Raw genomic sequence first — 13549 nt, 5'->3', positions numbered from 1 at the left:
CCTTGAACTCATAGATTCCTTCTGGAGTGATGAAGGTGGTCTTTTCGCTATCCCTCTCATCGACTTCTGTTTGTCAGTAGCAAGCCTTGAGATCAATCGACGAGAAGTATTTAGCGTTGCTGAGCTGATCCAATGCGTCGTTTATTTGTGGGTCCTTCTTCGTGATTTTGTCCAGTTGACGATAATCGACGCAGAAACGTAGGATTCCATCTTTTTTATTCACCAAGACTACAGGAGGCGCCCACAGGCTTTTCTGAGGCTGGATGGTGTCGTCCAGCAGCATTTCGTCGACTTGCCTTATAGCTTCACGCGCTCGCGTCAAAACTCGGTAAGGGCTCTGGCGGAGTGGTCGGGCACACTCTTCGGTTACTATGCGATGCTTTGCAACTGGTGTTCGCCGAATCCTCGATGACGTCGAAAAGCAGTCTTTGTATTGCCAACAAATACTTCTGAGCCGCTGGTGCTTACTCATCGGGACACTTGGATTTATGTTGAAGTCAGGCGTACAAAGAACAAGTTCCCTTTCGACGACATATCTCTATTGAAGAAAAAAGGGCACTGGATGAATTAAACACCACGCCAGATTTTGCAATTAAACCTGCCGACAAAGGAGGTGTAATAGTGATTATGGACAAGAATCACTACGTTAAAGAGGCCACAGACAACTAGCTCACTTCTCAAACACTAACATGCGATACCACTAAAGATTTGAAACTCGAGATCAAAGATAGAATCACTGAACTTGTAAAGAATAAGTATGTGGATACAACAATCGGCAACTCTATAATACCGCTCAGTTCCATTAGCGGAGAGAAGTTGCAGTGGCGCCCTCTACGAGTGACGTCACATCCTGGACGGTGCTCGCTCGGCTGCGATGCGCTCTCGTTCCCTTCGTGCATGCTTGGGGTATTGGTGGCTCGAGCCATACTTATTGAAGGATATGTGGGCTTCTTTTTACTGTCATGCCTGAACGGCAGTTTCTTGTTCAAAAGCGCGAGTCGCGAAAATTTGCGGCGTGTATATCTCAAACTATGTAGCATTGAAGGGGTGTACTGGTTTTGCAAGGCGTATATGCGCAGTGTCTGTCCATAAACTGTGCGTGAAAAGAATGTCTGCAATTTCAGCACACGAAGTTGTGTATGATGCTGCGCAAAACACTTAACATTTCCTTAGTGCTCAGCTATGAGAGACATTGCATTTGACTAGGAAGAAAAATATTGGTATTTGATGTCAATATATAAACGCGTGTTAGAAGGAAACTGCACAGTGAATCTTTTATGATGAGTCTTATTACTATGGTGAGTTTTTATAGTCAAATATGGCTACTTTATTAATGCGTAAAAGGAAGAGTTAGGCGCGCATTTTGCATGAAAACGCTTGTTAATTCTTTCGCCGTTCTGTGAAACAGGCACCCAGGAAACGCATTGATCATGGCTCTTAAAACGATGGCGCGTCACGTATAGTATGAATACACTTCACGAACACCATAACAGCAATCACCTGAAAGAACAGTTTCGTGGTTAAGATCGAGAGCTTATCAATTGCACGCGAGAAAATGTTTTATAGTGACACTCAGTTGCCTTCATAGACATCATGGCGCAGCCCTTACGCAACTAAATCTACTGACTGTGGTTATGGCGAGGCAGGCATTATTCGCGAAACCCATAAATTCACTACAACTTCAAATTGAAACCATGAAGCAGTTCTTTAAGCGCCAATTGCAATGCCTAAGGTATACTCGAGGCTATATAGCGCAGCATCGGCTGCGCTGAAGAGAAAAATTCAAACGCCTTCTGCCTCACCATGTCTCGATCCTGGTTTGTTTAACTACACCCCCAAACTAAAAACTATTCGCTTCTTGAGTACATAAAAAAGAACCTTACATACCCGCCTCATAAAGAAGACACTACGAGCCTCAAATGAATTCACTTTACCTTCACAGGAGAATAATGATATCTTCAATAAGCCTCATACTGCTAATGAATGAGGCTTCGGCTTCGTTCTAGCTGCAGCCATATGGTCCAAAAGGCATATTTCACTAAAACATTTAGGTCGAGCAGCCTGTGTCAGTTCGCCAAACAGATTCGTGATGTCTGTTCCTCAAGAAACAAGCAGCAGTAAATTGCACAAGTGAGTTGAACATGTAGCATGGAACAGTATATAAATATTGGTACATTCCTTTGCTTACTCTGCAAATAGCTGTAAGCCTCTATTAGCTCTACTTCAAATTACCGTCACTTGAAATTAACCGCTGAAGAACGGACTAATTTTGAGAAGCAGTTAAAGGAACAAGTGGTGCTGGTTAAATCGAAACTGCACTGTCAGGTCCTCGTGTAACTGCCGAGCATTTCTGTGAAAAAATGAAAAATTAGATATTATACCATGGAGCTACTCGTCATAATCAAACACGTTTTAATGGGTTAAAATCAAGGTAAATGTAGCAGTCATCTGTAGCAGACATAGTGACATGCTCGTTGCACCACTGCAGGTATGGTATGCTAACTGTATTCTTATGTGCTATATTTATGTGTTTATGCGTTTATTAGTCATGTGCTATTTATGATTTTCTATTACTCCCGCAACCTGCAAAGTCTATATCCGCGCATGAAAACACGCAATGAGCTGGTCTGAGCTCCTTCGGCTGGCACTACAGCGTTGCCCTTGAGAAATAAATTGTCGTCCAGGAAATAAGCTCTTGAATAAGTTTACGCGAATGAAGACGTCGTAAAATGTATTTGAGATGACAGTCATAAGTATACAAGCACAAGGAACGACAGCGAACAATCGGAAACACTGCGGAAGGCGCCCTGACAGCGCCCGAACGGCTGCAGACGACAGGCGTGAGTCCGTGCCCTGACGTCACGCGAGCGGCACTCCCAGCGCCCCGTTAGGTCGTTCTCGGGGCTAATAGCGGATGATTTTATCTCTTACCCAATATTCATAAACAAAACAACCCCGGCTGACCTATTGTTCCCGGTGTAGGCACTGTCACTGAAAACATATCGCACTATGTTGACAGCTTAATGCACGCAATACCAAGTACATCTTCTTCTTTTGTAAATGATACCAACCATTTTCTGTCTGGCATAATGCAAGTAGAAGTACCTCCTAAATGCTTACTTGTTACACTCTATGTTCCCTGTACAGAAATATGTCTCGTTCTGATGGGATGAGGGCGGTGCTATCAGCATACCTAGACTCAACAGTCGATACGCCTGTTGACTGCTTCACTCTACGGACACTTTTTAAATTAGTTCTCGAACTAAATAATTTTGAGTTTAACGGAGCCCATTATGCATATATTGTGTTGTAGTTGTAGCTATTAGTAGAGTGTCTTAATATGCGATACGAGACCTTGATGTTTAATGCAAAATATATTTAGGTGTGTTATCACTGCTGTTCACGTAGTTTTTCCAAGTTACTATTATCTAAGTATCATTATTTGTTTGTAAGTATGATTTAAGAAGACGGTAAATAAATGCATGGTTTGACATTATAACCAGGTTTGTCTATGACATATTCACTATTATTTAAGGTGGACCAATGCATATTCATTGGTGCATATTCAACCACCACATATTCCTCTGCACAAACACTTCCTACATACTAGCGTTTGTTCTTAGTAGCTGATGTAGGCTATTATGAAATTTCTTGAACGCACATGCAGCTGCCGACACATGATTTTTAGAGCAGTAAGTTGGAAGCAAAGAAATCGATTTTTCCTGTGGCCTAAGCTTAAATAATATGTTTAAGAAAAATAAACATTTGTGGAAGATTTTTACTTTCCTGCTGTGAGAACCATCATACGAGAACCTCTGCACACTGGACGTGCATTTTGCTCTCTTGCTGTTATAACTAAAATGTCAAACTGTTCTTATGAACCACTTTGCAGCCATGCATTATGCACTTTTACTTGCAGTCAGCATCTATATGCTGTGCTATCGACGACAGCAAGGAATTTCAGGCAAACCACCATGTGAAACACTTTATGGATTCTGGATTAGGGCGAGTTGGTACTATATATAGTGTAAGACAAATCATCTGCCCGTACAGCAGTGCTGTCAGCATGACACAGCTGTCAGCACCGCTAGCCCTTAACTTTATATTTTCTTGACAGATTATGTATTCAAGTAGTTGTCATGTTGCATATGCATTAAAATGTAAACAATAATTGATGAAAAACAGCATTCTTTTACGTATATATCTTTGTATCTTACCACCACAAGGTAAGATACACACATATCTTGGTAAGATGCACAAGATATATACGTAAAAAAATGCTGTTTCTCACCAATTCTTCTTTCACATTTTCATGCATATGCAACATGAAAACTACTAGAACGCATAATCTGTCAAGCAAATATAAATTTAAGGGTTTGCGGTCCTGTCAGCCGTTTCATGCTGACAGCACTGCTGTTATGTATGTCTACAAATATTCTGCCATGTCATTTGAGTGTTGCTTGAACGTCACATACGTACGTTGCCCGAAAGCTTAAGTGGCATAAGGCAAAATCCAGGTTACGTTGTCAGGAAGTTTCGTTACATTATGTCAACATCGTGAATGTGCTGCTCAACACTGCCACAACGCTACGGCCCAACGTTGTCTGGCGATCAAAAAAAAAAAAAAAGCGGACATTAGCAGCATGTAGACAACGTTATGCACCGACATTTGTCCACATTCACAGAATGTTACAGCAACATTTTGCATTACTTGGGTACGTGTAAGAAAGCGGAACGTCAGTGGGAACGATAATTGGTTCTAATTACGCCAATATTTTAATGGCTGTACTAGAAGAATTTCTCGCGTCTCGCAGATGCGGAGCCACTGTGCTACGAGTGTTTTAACAATGTCATGATTATGTTTAACGATGTTGATTATGATTAACGATGTTTATGATTTCGCCTCATGGAGAAATAGATCTCATAAAATTTATAAGTGACTTCAATCGTCCTCATCCCATTATTTCCCTGTCTCACCACTACTCGCCGGACAGCATTAACTTTCTAGATGTAAGCATATCACTGTCGCGAGGCAGATTAACTACGAAACTTCACAGGAAGCCAACGGACACCCGCCACTATTTGTATAACTATAGCAGTCACATCAGACACTGTAAGACGGGCATTCCGTAGAGCCAAGCCTACCACTTTAAGCCTATATGTTCGAACAAATGTGATTTCAGTGCTAATTTTACGCTAATGCAAGACGTCGTTTTGAAGCAGGAATACCCGGAGCAGATACTTTATGATGCTGTAGCAAGAGCTGGGAAGCTCAACCGTACCGACGTACTTTAAGCTAAATCAGCTAAGAGTGAACAATACACAAATTTAAACCTTACCCAATCTGCGTTGGTGCCGAAAGCTTCTGCTATTCTTAGAAACCATCATAATATCCTAACACAAAGCGATCGCCTTGAGCACATATTTGTAGAAACGCCCGCATCAGTGTATAGGAAACATAAAAATTTACGCCATACTTTGAGAAAGTCAACCATAAATCCAAGCCATTGCACAAGGTGTACGCCTTGCAACAAATCAGGCTGCCAGATTTGTCCTCGCAGAAGGACAACACAGAAAGCAGTGAGTACCGCGTTCAACTTCTTTCTTAAAATAAAATGAAACTTCACATGTGACACTACCAATGTGATCTACCTTCTTGAATGTACATAAAATTACACCATCTTCCCGAGAAGAACCATGGGCTGATGCGGAGCATCGCGGTCGTTATAATTACGTTGTTATTACGGTGTTAGTAACGTTGTTAACTTGGTGTTATTACGTTTTTATTACGTGTTAACTTGCGTTGGTCACCATCACATCGCGTGAACGCCGTTATAACGACCGCGATGCTCCGCATCAGCCCATGGTTCCCCTCGGGAAGATGGTGTAATTGTATTTGAAGAAAAGTAATGAAATTGCGTAGACGAAGGTGAAACGGTTAACGAATGTCTTTATTGAGCAGCGTCTATTAGAGGTGTGCACTTGCTTTGAGTATGATGGCTTTGTGGTCGGTGAAATGAACTGTGAGTGGATCTCGCAGCAGTGGTTGTATCTCAGCATCGGGAGCAGCCTCTCGTTGTTGACGTTTACACGCGGCTTCCCGTTCTCGAACTTCGGGTTCCGCCGCTCGCTTCGTACGTTTACGTTGAACTTCACGGTCCCGAACCTCAAGTTCTGCTGCTCGACGTTCTCGAACCGACGCTGCTTCACGTTACCGAAGCTCAGGATCCGCTGCTCGACATTCACGAACCAACGCGGCTTCACGTTGTCGAAGGTCGGGTTCCGCCGCTCGCTTCGTACGTTTACGTTGAACTTCATGGTCCCGAACCTCAGGTTCTGCTGCTCGACGTTCACGAACCAACGCGGCTTCCCGTTCTCGAAGGCCGGGTTCCGCCGCTCGCTTCGTACGTCTACGTTGAACTTCACGGTCCCGAACCTCAGGTTCTGCTGCTCGACGTTCACGAACCAACGCGGCTTCCCGTTCTCGAAGCTCAGGATCCGCTGCTCGACGTTGACGTTTCGAAGCGGCTTCGCGTTCTCTAAGTGTGGAATCCGCTGCTTGACGCTGACGTTTCGAAGCGGCTTCGCGTTGGCGAACTGAATCTGGATACGCTGCGCGTCGCCGACGTTTACGTTCTGCGTCGCGAGCTCTTCTCTGCGCAGCCGTGTCTTCAGAGGTGCTCGCGGTTCTGTTAATGAACTGGCTGCTGCTGTTTGAAGATATGCCAGACAGTTCGCTGACAGATTCGTTGGCGTCCATTCAGCGCATCGGACGGCGCAGCGTGACTAAACCGAAGCAGCAACTGAGGCAGCGGCGCATGCACCGGGTTTATATAAGCAGCTGGCGCGGAGAGGAGGAGGAGAGAGAGAGGCGCGCATGCGCGCGCTATCGCACAGATGGCGGATGAAGACACGGAGGGAGAAGCGCGTTATCGAACAGATGGCGTGGAGAGGGGGAGAGGAGGAGAGAGGCGTTATCGCACAGCTGGCGTGGAGAGAATGAGCAGAGGTGCGGACGGACGCCGACGCCGACGCCAACGACGCCGCGGGACAGGGACAGGCCGCCGCTATAAGATGCTCCGCATCTAAAATTGTAATCAACAGTATATTGGCCAGACAGACACACCTTTCTGGGAACGATTTAGTAACATGTCACGCACAAAATTTCTTTTGAACGTTCCCGTATCCAAACCTGTAAAGCTTCCCGGTCACTTTTTCGATTACTTGAAAGCGACAGTATTGGAATCAGGCTTTCCCTCACACCACGACTGGGAAATTCGTGAGTCCTATCTTATATAAAAGTTTAATACTACCGCCTCGGGCATTAATGAAAGCACCGGAAAACTAACGTGCCTGCCTTCTGATTAGAACAATGTGGTTACAGCTGAAAGTAAATTCCTTGTAGACTGACCGCGACGCAAGTAATATGGTCTTGCTTCGTGCTGACACGTCCCGCATACCCTCTCTCTTTTTAAATCTGGAGACGATATTGTGTCGCATGCCCTCTTCGTATGGCATGTCTGCGGCAGAGTGTCTTCTTATCTTAAACTATGGTGGTACATCGAGACTGGGGACTGTGCTACCTTAGGGATGGCTTATCAGAGCCATCCAGATGTTTTCCCCCCTTTTTTTCTCCTTCCGGCCCCTTATAAAGTGCTTTATTGTTCTTTTTTTCTGCTTCTTCGTGAAATAACGCAGACGAGCGACAACGGTCCAGGAGCAGAAAGGCAACTCGCTTTATTGCCGAGAACGACTTGTTCTTATGAAAAGAACGCTATGACGTCACAGGGCCGTGTGCATCTTTAATCGCACTTTATCACAAGACGTCACACCAAAGCTTGCGATACGACACTCCTTCCCACTTAGATTAAGTCCGCACTTGACTTGCTAAAGTCCTCATGTCTAAACCTATCTGGCGGACGTCGCGTACGACCGCTTCGTCGAAGCATGACTTCGGGCTGGCTTGGAAGTTCTGTGCTCTGCTCTGCGGCAGATGTGTCCTGGCGTGAAGTCGTTCTTGGTGCCGTAGTCGGAGAGTCGGTTGATGCTCTAGAAGTTCGACTCTGCATAGAGTTCCACAATGCCGATTCCATGGGTTTTGCGGCGGTCGTCGGGAGCCTTGTAGGGGTAACTACGGGATCTGCATCTGGCGGTTGTTGCGGCTCGGCCAGGCGCATCCTGTCGGGAGGTACCTGCAATGGTTCAGCTGAGACATGTCTTGCAAAGGAGTGACGCAAATGGTCAGCATGCACAAAGCGCACTTCACCCGCCACATTCACAAGATATGTCACTGGGCTCACAATATGCGTAACTACGCCGTCTTCCCAAGCCACATTTTCACCACGAACGCATTTAGCAAACACTTTGTCGGCCACTTGGAATCCACGTTCAGTACCCCGGTGCTTATCTTTCTGCCGCTTGCTGGTCAGCTGTTTGTTGAACATATCCTGCTGAAAATCGGGTTTCAGGAATGAAAACTTGGTCTTAGGTTTCCTTTTTTAAGAAGAGCGGTGCAGGAGTGCTTCCTGTCACACTATGTGGTGTGTTTCGATAGCTCATCAAAAAGCTGTCAAACCCGGTTTGCACCGATTCTCTGTTTTGCGAGACGTCTGATAACAGCTGTTTCAGCAATACGCGCTTCGTTGTTGGCACCAGACGTTGGGCTGCACCGTTCGAAATTGGATGATAGGGCGGCGTTCTTGTATGTTTTATGTTATTTTTAGCTAAGAAGTGCTCGAACGCTTGTGATACAAACTGCGGCCCATTATCACTCACAATTTCGTCGGAAAATCCGTATGCCGCCAAGACACTTCGAAGTTTAGAAATCATTTGGCTTGTGACGGTTGAGGTCATTAGCCATACTTCAATCCACTTAGAATAAGCATCAACTAAAACTAGGTAGTCAAACTGTCCTTTCATAGCAAAGTCAACATGCAGCCTTCGCCAAACCTTGGACGGATAAGGCCAAGGGTGTAGTGGTACAGGCAGCGCGGCTGGTTGCATGACTTGACAAACCCGACAGGTTCGCACGTAATCTTCTACTGCTTTATCTAGACCTGGCCGCCAAATGAAGCTTCTAGCCAGCATTTTCATCCTTGAGGTGCCTGGATGGTCCTCATGCAGCAAAGACAAAACAGCCGGTTGCAATGCATCGGTCACGATCACCCTTGTGCTTCACGTGACACAACCTTGCTCGAGTGATAGCTCTAGATGTCTAACGTAGTATGGCTGGAGTTCGTTAGGCACTTCTGAAGGCCAGCCATATCGCGTGTACTCGACGACTCTGCATAGTCTGCCATCACGTGCGGTGACCTTGGCTACGTCAGAAGAGTTCAACGGAGTGCTTTCGAACACGGAAAGGCATTCCGAACTCTCAGATTTGGGACAAGATGGCAAAGGTAGACGAGACAGAGCATCAGCCACTTCGATTTCAGCACCTTTGCGATACTTCGGCGTATACCGGTACGCTGACATTATCAAGGACCATCTTTGTAGTTTGGCAGCTGCTTGCGATGGGGTTGCATTGTTCTGTCCCAAGATGCTCACGAGTGGCTGATGGTCCGTGTACAACATAAACTTTTTACCAAAAAGAAACTTGTGGAACTATTTAAGTCCAAAGATAAGCGCTAGGGCCTCTCTTTCACATTGTGCGTAATTTTTCTCGGCTGACATCAGAGTTCGCGAAGCAAAAGCTATCGGACGCTCTTCTCCGTCCGGCAGCACGTGAAAAATAACCGCTCCAACGCCATACGCAGACGCATCACACTGCAACCCGAGCGGCTTGCGTGTGTCGTAGTAGGTGAGAGCACGACTGTTTACAAGTAGGTGCTTGGTTGCTTTGAAAGCATTACTACACTACTTCGTCCACAGCCATCGCTCTCCCTTCCGCAACAATTTGCACATTGGTTCTGCCACAGATGACACATTCTTCATAAGTTTGCTGTAAAAATGGCAAGCCCTAAGTATGCTCTTAATTCGGTTACATTTGTTGGTTCAGGAGCGTGCAGGATTGCCTTCACTTTCTCTTCTGCCGGGTAGATGCCATCGGCGCTGACCTTGTGCGCAAGGTACGAGACAGAATCTTGGAAAAACTTGCATTTTTCCGGCTTTAACGTCATGTTACACTCCGAAAGATTGCCCAGCACCCAATCGAGTGTTTTTTTGGCAATCGTCCACGTTCTGGCCTGCAACTATGACATCATCAATATAACAACCAACATTTGGAATACCAAGCAAAACCTTATCCATCATGCACTGGAACAAAGCAGGGGCACTGGCTATTGCATAAGGAAGTCTGTTATACTTATAGATTCCCGTATGCGTGTTAACTGTCAGAATATGTCTTGATTCTTGGCTAAGTACCACTTGTTGGTATGCCGATGACAAATCTAAGACACAAAATACTTTGCCTCCACAAATTGCTGTGAGCAATTCCTCTGATTGTGGGTAGTGGTCTACTTTAAGTACAGGATTTACAGTGATTTTGTAATCATCACAGAGGCGCATTTTATCACCTTGCTTCTTTGGGACCAAAACCAGTGGAGTTGCCCAATCGCTTCTACTCACAGGCGTGATAACGCCTTGGCTTTCAAGCTCAGCGAGACGTTTTTCCGCCTGTTCGCGCAGAGAAAAAGGAAGTGGACGTGCTTTACAAAACACCGGCTTACAACCAGTTGGTTCACAATGGACATGCGAAAACTTTTCTTTGTACACGCTTTCAGGTACAACTGTCACTGCGGCCCCCGTGTCCACCTGCAGTGACACTTTCTGGCCATCCACATTTACAGTCACCACATAACCGTTCTTCACAGATGTGTCGACTGCGCAGTTGTACAGAGTGTGCTCGTCTTCCTCTGATGATTCCATTACTGCATGTGCCTTCAGCTCGCTTTTGCTCGTCCGACACATGTTTTGAAGGTGTCCAACTTTTGAACATAGCTTGCACGAGTAGTTTTTATACCAGCAATTATCTGGCGCATGCACCTTGCCACAGGGGTAACATTTTTGTTTCTTGGTCTTGTTTCGCGCCGAACTTTTAGCCTTCGCGTTTATGTTCTCCGCCCGGCTTCCTGCTTGTATTGCGGCTGCTTGTTCCGCAGCCAATTCACTGTCAAGAGCTATTTTGCATGCCCTTTCGAACGTGAGTGCGTCAGCCGTGAACAATGCCTTCTGCGTCTCTTCACTTCGAATCCTAGCTACCAATCTTCGCGTAGGGCGTCCAGGAGAAATTCCCCGATGTTACATTTCCGGGCTAGGTGCTTCAACTCTACTATGAAATCTTCGACACTTTCGTGCTCAAGTTGCACTCGGCGGTTGAATTTGCCCCTTTCTGCAGTTATAGATGTCTTCGGGCTGTAGTGGCTTTGCAAGAGCTCGTTTACTTCCGCGAAAGTCTTATCTCCTGGCAGCAATGGAACAACCAAATTCTTGAGAACTTCATATTGGCACATGCCGTCAAACATGAGCCATCTGCTGTGGCACGTACTCGCTTGGGGGTTGGAAGAAGAAGAGAACGTTCTTCTTTTTGGTCTGGTTCCAGTAAAGACGGGGACTTCTTGCTGGCTCTGTTGTTTCGCCCGCGACATTACTGGTGGAAGTGCTGGGTAAATGCACCTTCGCTCCCAAGTTTTCGCCGTCACTGCTAGCACCTCCCAGACAGCCACAGCTCCCACAGCAAGAAGCAGCCGCCGCCTGCAAGGACTACCACCCCAATTCGTTCCCTTGTCGTCGAGACTAGAAACCACAATGTCAACGACCACTACAAACCAGGCGAGCCAAACCCACGATGCCATGTATTCTCTCCCGCATGTTTTTCATGCGCCACAAACGACCAGACCGTTCCATGGAGACACTTTTGAAGATGTTGAAGACTGACTGGACCACTTCGATCAGGTTGCCAGCGTCAACGAGTGGGATGATGTTCGCAAGCTGCGGAGAGTTTACTTCGCGCTAGAAGACTCTGCGAAGACATGGTATGAGAACCATGAGGGTTTCTTTGCGACATGGCACGAGTTTAGCCGACAGCTCCGCGATGCGTACCGCAACGCCGAAAGAAAGGCGAGAGCTGAACAAGCCATCTCTTCTAGGAACCAGCGGCCCAACGAGAGAGTCTCGATGTTTGTCGAGGACATGCTTCGTCTTTTCAGACGCGCAGACCCTGCAATGCCCGAGGAAAAGAAGGTGCGACATTTTATGCGTGGAGTCAAGGAACAGCTTTTCGCCAGACTCGTACGCAATCCACCAACAACTGTGGCCGAGTTCGTGAGTGAGGCAACCACGATTGAGCGTACTCTCCAGCAGCGGTCGTCACTGTACGAACGCCACGACATCACGGCTACTGCTTGCTCTCTTGGGTTTGACAGCGAGAAGCAGGCCCTCGCAGACTTCATACGAAGCGTTGTGCGTGACGAACTGCGGCAACTCCAAGCAGTGTCACCAGTGGGACCCCAACCACCCATGACAGCACTTTCGCACGTCATACGGAGTGAAATCAGTCAGGCGGTGCAACCACTCGCACCACCTAGACCTGAGGTCCCTGTGCGGACCTCAGGTCCGCACAGGGACCTCAGTGGCATTGAGGGCTCCTGCCCCACCATCTACAGATCCCATCATGCGTACAGTGGACCAGGCTACACATCTGCTCCCGGACACCTCTTCGCATATGCTATCCGGCTCAAGGTACCCGAGCGTACCTACGTATCGACCACCTGATCACTCAAGACAGAGCGCTACTAAGGCAGGTGTATGGCGCTCGTCGGATAACCGTCCGCTATGCTACCACTGTGGCGAAGCGGGTCACGTGTACCGCGACTGCCAGTGCCGTCAGCTAGGTCTCCGCGGCTTTCATCCCGGCGCGCGGTGCCCACGTTACGGTGAGCGTCCCCGCGAAATCGAAGCGTATCTGACGAGCCAGCGAATTTCATCGACTGTTCAGCGCCGCCAATCGCGATCACCATCCCCTCGCCGGTCCGTGTCACCTAGCTTGCCGTCGTCGTCTTACGCTCCCCTAAGGAACCGATCACCGAGTCCCCACAGGGGAAACTAGGAACCGCGACTTCTGGGGGTGAAGTCGCTTTCCAACGAACATTCCAAGAACCTCCCTCGACGCAAGGACCCGACGACGATCGTTCCGATTTTTCTTTATTTTCCGACAGTACTATGATTATTTCTGCCGACATCACCGTAGTTGTTGATAATCATGCTGTCACTGCCCTCGTCGACACCAGTGCCGATTATTTAGTTATGAGCGGCGCACTGGCATCCAGATTGACGAAAGTCAACACCTCATGGCAAGGGCCCCAGTTACGCACGGCAGGTGGCCATCTGGTGATGCCAACTGGAATGTGCACGGCACGTATTCGAATCCATGCGTCGACGTTCACGGGGTTTTTCCTCGTATTACCTGTGTGCTCGCGCCCAATAATCCTTGGAATGGACTTTCTTTGTGAATACGGCGCAATCATTTACTTACGTGAGTTGGTGGTGTCGTTTGAGGACCATTTTCCTTCTGAAGCTGACATCATCACCCAAGTACCGAAGACCGTGCTAC

Source organism: Dermacentor silvarum, chromosome 7, assembly GCF_013339745.2.
Source record: "Dermacentor silvarum isolate Dsil-2018 chromosome 7, BIME_Dsil_1.4, whole genome shotgun sequence".
In the NCBI taxonomy this organism is placed as follows: domain Eukaryota; kingdom Metazoa; phylum Arthropoda; class Arachnida; order Ixodida; family Ixodidae; genus Dermacentor; species Dermacentor silvarum.
The sequence above is the reverse complement of the archived record's forward strand: the minus strand, read 5'-3'. Positions refer to the sequence as shown.